Raw genomic sequence first — 11,653 nt, 5'->3', positions numbered from 1 at the left:
TTATGGACATAAAGTTCTGTGGCTAAGCTTCTGAAACCAGGACAGACCTTCTCCATCCATGTCAGAAAAATGGGAAGGCTGAGCAGTCTCCTCAGAAGGAGAAAGAAGAGATGTCATCACTAGTATATGTAACTGTCCCACTGACAGACCCTGAGGGACTTTCACTTGTTCTTAGAAAAAGCCACAGCAGCAACAAATTGAGTACCATACTCCCAATGATCCATCCAAAAACAAGGACTACAGCCTAAGGTCCAAACGCCAGACACTGAAATCTTCAGGTCTTGCTAAGGGAAGACCTCCATCTTCAAACCTTTATTATGTTGTTTTGTACAGGCATTCTCTCTACTTGTTTGTTATGATTATAAAACAATTATCAAAGCAACTTACATTTGTATTTTTTTCTATCCCATACTTCTCCCCTGATCCCATGTTTTCCTCTCCCCAAAATTCATTCCTTTCACACGCACACGCACCAAAAATGTTGGACATGTATATGTTAAAAAGGAGGAGGGGAAGGATAAGAGGAAGGTAGAAGTGAAAATAGGAGAGGGAAAAGAAGAGGAGGAGGAAGACAAAGGAAAAGTCCTACTCCCACTTGTGCCAAGAGTTGTAGAAGACCTGGGAATTGACCCTACTTGCACACTAACCAGTTAGGTTGCCACCATTTCATGGACGCTGACAGAAGACACAAGATTCATAGATCAGAGACAAAGGACTTCATTACCAAATGCACAGCAAGCAGCATGAGCCCCATATTTGAATCAGCGCCCCTTAATCCCTAAACTACAGTCCCATGCAAGGGGATGCAGAGTAGCCCCAATGGATACTGTGCATGTGGTGGGTTTGCATCACATGTAAGGAACCCCAATCTTAGGAATCCCCCAATCTTTTTATTAAATTTATTTTATTTTTTTATTATTTTTTTAATATGAACCTTATTGTCAAATTGGTTTCCATATAACACCCAGTGGTCATTCCAACAGGTGTCCTCCTCAGTGCCCATCACCCACTTTCCCCTCTCTCCCACCCCCCATCAACCCTCAATTTATGTGGATCCGGAGAAACTTAACAGTAGACCATGGGGGAGAGGAAGGGGAAAAAAAAAGTTAGAGAGGGAGGGAGCCAAACCATAAGAGACTCTTTGTTAAATTTTTTAAATATTTATTTATTTTTGAGAGAGACAGACAGAGAGACAGAATGCGAGTGGGGGAGGGGCAGAGAGAGACAGAGACACAGAACTCCAAGCAGGCTCCCGGCTCCTGGCTCCGGGCTCAGAGCCCAACACGGTCCTTGAACTCACTAACCACGAGATCATGACCTGAGCCAAAGTCAGATGCTTAACTGCAGCCACCCAGGCACCACAGGAACCCCCCAAAAGACTGGGGGATTCTTATAAGAATAAGGGGGACTACTAGCACACCTGCCCAATCTTTGCCCAGAGGGAGACATTTTTCCTACACTGGTCAGGAAACAATGCTGCTCTCTGCTCCAGAGGAGGATGCTATCTCTACCTTCTCAGACTGTTTGCTATAGAAATGTTCTTGGAGAGAAAGTCCAGAACAAAGGCTGTTGCAAGACATTCAGAAACATGAAGGAGCCATTAAGAATGATCTCCCAATACTCTTTTGCACACTCTCTCATGAAACCATATTACTTTGCTTCCTTTGATGCTAATTTCAGTTTGAAACTCAAACTTGTCTCTCCACAAAACCACAAGCTCGCAAAAGTTGTTGACACTTGCTACTTTTGTTCCACAATGCTCCTAGTAAGTGTCTGGCACACTGTAGGAACTCAACAAATCAATGAACAGCCTAGCTAGGGGCAACTGGCAAAATATAAACTGCCCAGTTTGATGTTTGCCTGTGACATAAAGCTAGAAGGTCTTAAAGCATGGATATGAAATTTGCATCATTATCTGGCAGTGTCTGCATAATCCTATCTTCCTCCCTTGCTTTTTGGTGTTCTTTCCATCGGTGTATCGAAGCACAAAACAATCTTTTTGAAGGGTTACATAGGAAACTTATTCATCTTTAATTTGAGCAAACCATCTAATTAAAAAATTTAGATTGAATATGCTAATGTAGAAGTATTTTTTTAAAAAGAATAATTACAAAGGGACTTCAAGAGGATAATTACAAATGGGAAATGTTGAAACTCAATGAAATTTCTATTTTGTTTAATTACTGAAACCCCTTCTAAAAGATCCTGAGACCATCTATATTTAAGTATTATACACCGTAGGGGTCTCTCCAGGTATCAGGGAAAATATGATTAACTTAATGGTGAGGCATTGCCCTCACTCCTTGTCCAGGCATGCATATTTGCAGGTTCTTGGGCTTCAAAGTATAACTCAACCTATTCCATAAGACCTAGTCCTAAGTTAGGGTCTAGGCTGGACGCACTGACCATTGCAGTTAGCAACACAATTGCTCTGCCTTTTTTCAATAAGCTGAGAAAATTCCCAGTCTTCTGGCTGGGAGTAAAATTTCTGGAGGATTGCTTCTACCCAGTCCCTAGGAATTTCCTCAGAAAGGGCACTAGGAAAATGGTCTTTCCAGAAATCCTGACTCAGTCTTATATATCAATGTTTCTCACTGTACACTCTGGGGCTCCTAGGACTTCCTTAATGGCTCCATACATATAAAAATACAAATCATTTGTTTAGATATCAGAATTCTGCTCAATTCAAGAAACTTCCAATATTTACCTACATCAAAAGGCTTCTTAACATAATCTACTGAGTGAGTGGAGTTTGGTATTCAAAATTTAAATTAGCAGTTCACTATAGTTTATAACACACTCTAAGTCAGAATTCTGAGAAGCCTGACTGCCGTGCAACACTTGGAAAGGTCACAAAGCTTCTACTGCTCAATCAGTGATGAGGATACTCTCGTACTGTTACCAAGTGATCTAGGGAGACCCCAGGCCCTGAGGCCTCGACTCAGCTCCTCCCAAAGATGTTGCCAAAGATTCTTAAATCTCATCAGGAGAAAGAATTCAAGGACAGTCACAACACACAGAGCTTACAAGCGCAACAAGCAGGAAAGATTACTGAAGCGAAAGTATGAAAATACACCGTCTAGATGTGAGAGCAGGCGAGCTTGAGGGAGAGAGCATCATGCCCTGGGGTTTGGGTTTTCTATATTTTATTGACAGTTGTTAACTAGGGGGTAGTATATTCATCACTTGGAGCAGGGATTTCTTGGATGCAGGGTTTCATGCCTTTTCTTCTTTATTTGGTCAGGGTTTCCTGTCATGGCACCTGCCATCTTGGGCCTGTCAGGTTTAATCCAACTTCTTATAGAATGTGGCAGGACAGGCCTCTGACTTTCCAGATGGCTGGCCGTGACTTCCTCTTTTCTGGCCTCCAGCTATACTCTGTTAGAACCTACCTAACTGCTTTTAACAGTATCAGGCATCATCAATATTGTTTTTAGTTGTAGCAGAGTGTGATTAAGAGAAGGTTCTGGAGTCAGCTTACCTGGACTTGAAATCTGGGCTCTCCTGTACTGTGGGACCTTGAGAAGTGACTTAATTTCTCTCTGTATCTTCATTTCTTTCTGTTTAAAGTTTAAATAATAATAGTACCCACCTTGTGGGTTTCGGTGAACTAAAAGACATAACCCATGCAAAATGCTTAGCACAGTGAGTAGTGATAACACTTGATAAATGAAATTGTAAATACATGACTTTTTCAGTTGCTGCTATTCTTATGCCAGTCATTATTTTAGTAATTTACTATTAGGGATGACTTTTTTCATGCTACTGTTGTGTAATCACTGCATGTTTTTAAATACTCACTATGTTGTTACATCTTAGTCTTGCTCATTTGTTCTACCAAGTTCCCTCTCCACTAAGAAGAGAAAAGGTGAGGTAGAGGAGCTCTGAAGGCCACTGCTCCAAGGGAGCCACCCCTTCCCATCTGCCCCCACACTGCTGAGAAGCATCTAGATACCTAATGGTCTCCGGCTTTGGGCCCCAGAGGCAAGCCCAGGAGAGGGAGCAGGGTGAGCACAGAGGTAACAGGCCAGCAGAGCATGTGTGCAGCACATCCCATACACTCTGTCCTTAGGACTTGGAACCAAGTGCCAGACAGATGTCAGCATGAAGGGGAACCAGAGAAAGGTCCTGATAAAGGCCAGAGAAATCAGTATGACTTTGGCTTCAAAACGATTCTTTTTTATTTTTGTTCAGAAAGATTCCCTGACACAGCTTTTCTTCAATTCCACTGTCATTCAAATTACCAGCTTAAAACTTGGGTTCAGAAAGGAAAAAAAAATCCTTAGGTTTCTTTCCTATCTTGCTTCCTCATGGAGATTGCACATGATGAGCTGGAAGCACCATAGCTTTAAGGCCAGAAAAACCTGGTTTCAACACTAACTATGCTACTCCCTCGTTATGCAACCTAAGGTAAGTCACTTTACCTTACCAAGCCTCCATATCCTCATCTGTAAAATGGTAATGATAAGGCCTGAATCATGGGATTGTCATGAAAGTTCAATGGAATCATGCATGTGAAGGCACCTGGACAACACCTTGCTGGCCCAATGGAAATGTTGTTTTTATGCACACACAACATGAATGTATGCAACACTCATACTCACTAAGTTCCTTCCATTTCACTTGATCATGTGACTCAAATGGGTCCTTTCAGAGCTAATCGTGCCCATCCTGGGATAGTGTCCCAGACTCCCAAGATGCTGAAAGACAGGTGAAAGTGTGGATGGGATCCTCCAGCACCATATTCTTCCCTTTTACACAAAGCCATGCCAAGGTGATGAGACCAGCCATTCAGCCAGCACATTCAGGTCAGCCAGAGCTGACCTGGGCAAGGAGTGGCCATTCCCAAGAGTCCCTGGGAGGCTGCACATGGTCCTACTCTTGTCACCTCTGCACCAGGCACTGCCACAACTCTTTTCAGAATTGCTTTTGTACCATTGAGCTCATCCTTTGAAATTATCCTGGGGTGAAAAATCTTTATTCTTGTTGGGTGGGTAGAATCTTTAAAAGTTTTTATTGTGAGATAATTGTTGATTCACATACAGTTACAAGAAATGATGCAGAGATATTCTGTCTACACATCACACAGTTTCCTCTCAACAGCAACATCTTACAAAATCATAGTACAATATCACACCCAGGGTATTGACTTTGATATGTTCAGGATAAAAAAACATTTCAATCAGCATAAGGATGCCTCATGGGGCCCTTTTATAGCCAAAACTACCTCCCTCCTGCACTCACACTCTCCTTAACCCCTGACAGCCACCAATTGGTTATCCATTTCTATAATTTTCTCATTTTAAGAATATTATATTTATGGAAGCAATAATACAGTATGTAACCTTTAAGAATGGCTTTTTTCATTGTAAAATTCCCTGGAAATTTATGCAAGTTGTTGCATGTATCAATAGTCCACTCTTTACTGCTGGGTAATATTCCATTGAAAAGTTATACAGAGAGGAGAGGGAAGATGGTGGCGTAGGAGGATGCTGGGCTCACTGCGCATCCTGCTGATCACTTAGATTCCACCTACACCTGCCTAAATAACCCAGAGAACCGCCAGAGGATTAGCAGAACGGAGTCGCCGGAGCCAAGTGCAGACGAGAGACCCACGGAAGAGGGTAGGAAGGGCGGCGAGGCGGTGCGCGCTCCACGGACTGGCAGGAGGGAGCCGGGGCGGAGGGGCGGCTCGCCGGCCAAGCAGAGCCCCCGAGTCTGGCTTACAAAAAGTGGAGGGGCCTGACGGACTGTGTTCCGACAGCAAGCGCAACTTAGCGTCTGGGAGGTCATAAGTTAACAGCTCTGCTCAGAAAGCGGGAAGGCTGGAGGACAAAGGGAAGGAGAGCTGCTGAGACCCCTGACGACAGAGCTCAGTTTGGTGGGGAACAAAGTCGCTCGCCAGCGCCATCTCCCCCGCCCATCCACCAGCCAAAATCCCAAAGAGAACCAGTTCCTGCCAGGGAACTTGCTCGCTCCTCGCAAACACCCAACTCTGCGCTTCTGCGGAGCCAAACCTCCGGCAGCGGATCTGACTCCCTCCTGCTGCCACAGGGCCCCTCCTGAAGTGGATCACCTAAGGAGAAGCAAGCTAAGCCTGCCCCTCCTGCCCCTGTGCACCGTGCCTACCCACCCCAGCTAAGACGCCAGATCCCCAGCATCACAAGCCTGGCAGTGTGCAAGTAGCCCAGACAGGCCACCCCACCCCACAGTGAATCCCGCCCCTAGGAGAGGGGAAGAGAAGGCACGCACCAGTCTGACTGTGGCCCCAGCGGTGGGCTGGGGGCAGACATCAGGTCTGACTGCGGCTCCGCCCACCATCTCCAGTTATACACCACAGCACAGGGGAAGTGCCCTGCAGGTCCTCACCATGCCAGGGACTATCCAAAATGACCAAGCGGAAGAATTCCCCTCAGAAGAATCTCCAGAAAATAACAACAGCTAATGAGCTGATCAAAAGGGATTTAAATAATATAACAGAAAGTGAATTTAGAATAATAGTCATAAAATTAATCGCTGGGCTTGAAAACAGTATAGCTGACAGCAGAGAATCTCTTGCTACAGAGATCAAGGGACTAAGGAACAGTCACGAGGAGCTGAAAAACGCTTTAAACAAAATGCATAACAAAATGGAAACCACCACGGCTCAGATTGAACAGGCAGAGGAGAGAATAGGTGAACTAGAAGATAAAGTTATGGAAAAAGAGGAAGCTGAGAAAAAGAGAGATAAAAAAATCCAGGAGTATGAGGGGAAAATTAGAGAACTAAGTGATACACTAAAAAGAAATAATATACGCATAATTGGTATCCCAGAGGAGGAAGAGAGAGGGAAAGGTGCTGAAGGGGTACTTGAAGAAATAATAGCTGAGAACTTCCCTGAAGTGGGGAAGGAAAAAGGCATTGAAATCCAAGAGGCACAGAGAACTCCCTTCAGACGGAACTTGAATCGATCTTCTGCACGACATATCATAGTGAAACTGGCAAAATACAAGGATAAAGAGAAAATTCTGAAAGCAGCAAGGGGTAAACGTGCCCTCACATATAAAGGGAGACCTATAAGACTCGTGACTGATCTCTCTTTTGAAACTTGGCAGGCCAGAAAGAATTGGCACGAGATTTTCAGTGTGCTAGACAGAAAAAATAGGCAGCCGAGAATCCTTTATCCAGCAAGTCTGTCATTTAGAATAGAAGGAGAGATAAAGGTCTTCCCAAACAAACAAAAACTGAAGGAATTTGTCACCACTAAACCAGCCCTACAAGAGATCCTAAGGGGGACCCTGTGAGACAAAGTACCAGAGACGTCACTACAAGCATAAAACATACAGACATCACAATGACTCTAAACCCATATCTTTCTATAATAACACTGAATGTAAATGGATTAAATGCGCCAACCAAAAGACATAGGGTATCAGAATGGATAAAAAAACAAGACCCATCTATTTGCTGTCTACAAGAGACTCATTTTAGACCTGAGGACACCTTTAGATTGAGAGTGAGGGGATGGAGAACTATTTATCATGCTACTGGAAGCCAAAAGAAAGCTGGAGTAGCCATACTTATATCAGACAAACTAGACTTTAAATTAAAGGCTGTAACAAGAGATGAAGAAGGACATTATATAATAGTGACAGGGTCTATCCATCAGGAAGAGCTAACAATTATAAATGTCTATGCGCCGAATACCGGAGCGCCCAAATATATAAAACAATTACTCATAAACACAAGCAACCTTATTGATAAGAATGTGGTAATTGCAGGGGACTTTAACACCCCACTTACAGAAATGGATAGATCATCTAGACACACGGTCAATAAAGAAACAAGGGCCCTGAACGAGACATTGGATCAGATGGACTTGACAGATATATTTAGAACTCTGCATCCCAAAGCAACAGAATATACTTTCTTCTCGAGTGCACATGGAACATTCTCCAACATAGATCATATACTGGGTCACAAAACAGCCCTTCATAAGTTTACAAGAATTGAAATCATACCATGCATACTTTCAGACCACAATGCTATGAAGCTTGAAATCAACCACAGAAAAAAGTCTGGAAAACCTCCAAAAGCATGGAGGTTAAAGAACACCCTACTAACGAATGAGTGGGTCAACCAGGCAATTCGAGAAGAAATTAAAAAATATATGGAAACAAACGAAAATGAAAATACAACAATCCAAACGCTTTGGGACGCAGCGAAGGCAGTCCTGAGAGGAAAATACATTGCAATCCAGGCCTATCTCAAGAAACAAGAAAAATCCCAAATACAAAATCTAACAGCACACCTAAAGGAAATAGAAGCAGAACAGCAAAGGCAGCCTAAACGCAGCAGAAGAAGAGAAATAATAAAGATCAGAGCAGAAATAAACAATATAGAATCTAAAAAAACTGTAGAGCAGATCAACAAAACCAAGACTTGGTTTTTTGAAAAAATAAACAAAATGGACAAACCTCTAGCCAGGCTTCTCAAAAAGAAAAGGGAGATGACCCAAATAGATAAAATCAAGAATGAAAATGGAATTATTACAACCAATCCCTCAGAGATACAAACAATTATCAGGGAACACTATGAAAAATTATATGCCAATAAATTGGACAAACTGGAAGAAATGGACAAATTCCTGAACACCCACACTCTTCCAAAACTCAATCAGGAGGAAATAAAAAGCTTGAACAGACCCATCACCAGCGAAGAAATTGAATCGGTTATCAAAAATCTCCCAACAAATAAGAGTCCAGGACCAGATGGCTTCCCAGGGGAGTTCTACCAGACGTTTAAAGCAGAGATAATAGGGGCGCCTGGGTGGCGCAGTCGGTTGAGCGTCCGACTTCAGCCAGGTCACGATCTCGCGGTCCGTGAGTTCGAGCCCCGCGTCGGGCTCTGGGCTGGTGGCTCAGAGCCTGGAGCCTGTTTCCGATTCTGTGTTTCCCTCTCTCTCTGCCCCTCCCCCGTTCATGCTCTGTCTCTCTCTGTCCGAAAAATAAATAAATGTTGAAAAAAAAATTAAAAAAAATAAATAAATAAAATAAAGCAGAGATAATACCTATCCTTCTCAAGCTATTCCAAGAAATAGAAAGGGAAGGAAAACTTCCAGACTCATTCTATGAAGCCAGTATTACTTTGATTCCTAAACCAGACAGAGACCCATTAAAAAAAGAGAACTACCTGCCAATATCCCTGATGAATATGGATGCAAAAATTCTCAATAAGATACTAGCAAATCGAATTCAACAGCATATAAAAAGAATTATTCACCATGATCAAGTGGGATTCATTCCTGGGATGCAGGGCTGGTTCAACATTCGCAAATCAATCAACGTGATACATCATATTAACAAAAAAAAAAAAGAGAAAAACCATATGATCCTGTCAATCGATGCAGAAAAGGCCTTTGACAAAATCCAGCACCCTTTCTTAATAAAAACCCTTGAGAAAGTCGGGATAGAAGGAACATACTTAAAGATCATAAAAGCCATTTATGAAAAGCCCACAGCTAACATCATCCTCAACGGGGAAAAACTGAGAGCTTTTTCCCTGAGATCAGGAACACGACAGGGATGCCCACTCTCACCGCTGTTGTTTAACATAGTGCTGGAAGTTCTAGCATCAGCAATCAGACAACAAAAGGAAATCAAAGGCATCAAAATTGGCAAAGATGAAGTCAAGCTTTCGCTTTTTGCAGATGACATGATATTATACATGGAAAATCCGACAGACTCCACCAAAAGTCTGCTAGAACTGATACATGAATTCAGCAAAGTTGCAGGATACAAAATCAATGTACAGAAATCAGTTGCATTCTTATACACTAACAATGAAGCAACAGAAAGACAAATAAAGAAACTGATCCCATTCACAATTGCACCAAGAAGCATAAAATACCTAGGAATAAATCTAACCAAAGATGTAAAGGATCTGTATGCTGAAAACTATAGAAAGCTTATGAAGGTAATTGAAGAAGATTTAAAGAAATGGAAAGACATTCCCTGCTCATGGATTGGAAGAATAAATATTGTCAAAATGTCAATACTACCCAAAGCTATCTACACATTCAATGCAATCCCAATCAAAATTGCACCAGCATTCTTCTCGAAACTAGAACAAGCAATCCTAAAATTCATATGGAACCACAAAAGGCCCCGAATAGCCAAAGTAATTTTGAAGAAGAAGACCAAAGCAGGAGGCATCACAATCCCAGACTTTAGCCTCTACTACAAAGCTGTCATCATCAAGACAGCATGGTATTGGCACAAAAACAGACACATAGACCAATGGAATAGAATAGAAACCCCAGAACTAGACCCACAAACGTATGGCCAACTCATCTTTGACAAAGCAGGAAAGAACATCCAATGGAAAAAAGACAGTCTCTTTAACAAATGGTGCTGGGAAAACTGGACAGCAACATGCAGAAGGTTGAAACTAGACCACTTTCTCACACCATTCACAAAAATAAACTCAAAATGGATAAAGGACCTGAATGTGAGACAGGAAACCATCAAAACCTTAGAGGAGAAAGCAGGAAAAGACCTCTCTGACCTCAGCCGTAGCAATCTCTTACTCGACACATCCCCAAAGGCAAGGGAATTAAAAGCAAAAGTGAATTACTGGGACCTTATGAAGATAAAAAGCTTCTGCACAGCAAAGGAAACAACCAACAAAACTAAAAGGCAACCAACGGAATGGGAAAAGATATTTGCAAATCACATATCGGACAAAGGGCTAGTATCCAAAATCTAGAAAGAGCTCACCAAACTCCACACCCGTAAAACAAATAACCCAGTGAAGAAATGGGCAGAAAACATGAATAGACACTTCTCTAAAGAAGACATCCGGATGGCCAACAGGCACATGAAAAGATGTTCAGCGTCGCTCCTTATCAGGGAAATACAAATCAAAACCACACTCAGGTATCACCTCACGCCAGTCAGAGTGGCCAAAATGAGCAAATCAGGAGACTATAGATGCTGGGGAGGATGTGGAGAAACGGGAACCCTCTTGCACTGTTGGTGGGAATGCAAATTGGTGCATCCTCTCTGGAAAGCAGTGTGGAGGTTCCTCAGAAAATTAAAAATAGACCTACCCTATGACCCAGCAATAGCACTGCTAGGAATTTATCCAAGGGACACAGGAGTACTGATGCATAGGGGCACTTGTACACCAATGTTCATACCAGCACTCTCAACAATAGCCAAATTATGGAAAGAGCCTAAATGTCCATCAACTGATGAATGGATAAAGAAATTGTGGTTTATATACACTATGGAATACTACGTGGCAATGAGAAAAAATGAAATATGGCCTTTTGTAGCAACGTGGATGGAACTGGAGAGTGTGATGCTAAGTGAAATAAGCCATACAGAGAAAGACAGATACCACATGGTTTCACTCTTATGTGGATCCTGAGAAACTTAACAGGAACCCATGGGGGAGGGGAAGGAAAAAAAAAAAAAAGAGGTTAGAGTGGGAGAGAGCCAAAGCATAAGAGACTGTTGAGAACTGAGAACAAACTAAGGGTTGATGGGGGGTGGGAGGGAGGAGAGGGTGGGTGATGGGTATTGAGGAGGGCACCTTTTGGGATGAGCACTGGGTGTTGTATGGAAACCAATTTGACAATAAATTTCATATATAAATAAAAAAAAATAAA

General features: G+C 42.5%; 1 long non-coding RNA gene across 1 annotated transcript; it reads left to right on the top strand.

Annotated features, from left to right (window-relative positions):
* Positions 1–1,039: 1,039 nt before the first annotated feature.
* LOC121020819 (uncharacterized) lies at positions 1,040–11,540 on the top strand. The gene is made up of 3 exons (XR_005786302.1): positions 1,040–1,143; positions 2,085–2,086; positions 11,504–11,540. It is a non-coding gene; the product is annotated as an uncharacterized LOC121020819 (long non-coding RNA).
* Positions 11,541–11,653: the final 113 nt, after the last annotated feature.

This window comes from Herpailurus yagouaroundi, unplaced genomic scaffold, assembly GCF_014898765.1.
Source record: "Herpailurus yagouaroundi ecotype Mexico unplaced genomic scaffold, PumYag 252, whole genome shotgun sequence".
Lineage (NCBI taxonomy): Eukaryota > Metazoa > Chordata > Mammalia > Carnivora > Felidae > Herpailurus > Herpailurus yagouaroundi.
This window is presented reverse-complemented; position numbering and strand designations above follow the sequence as displayed.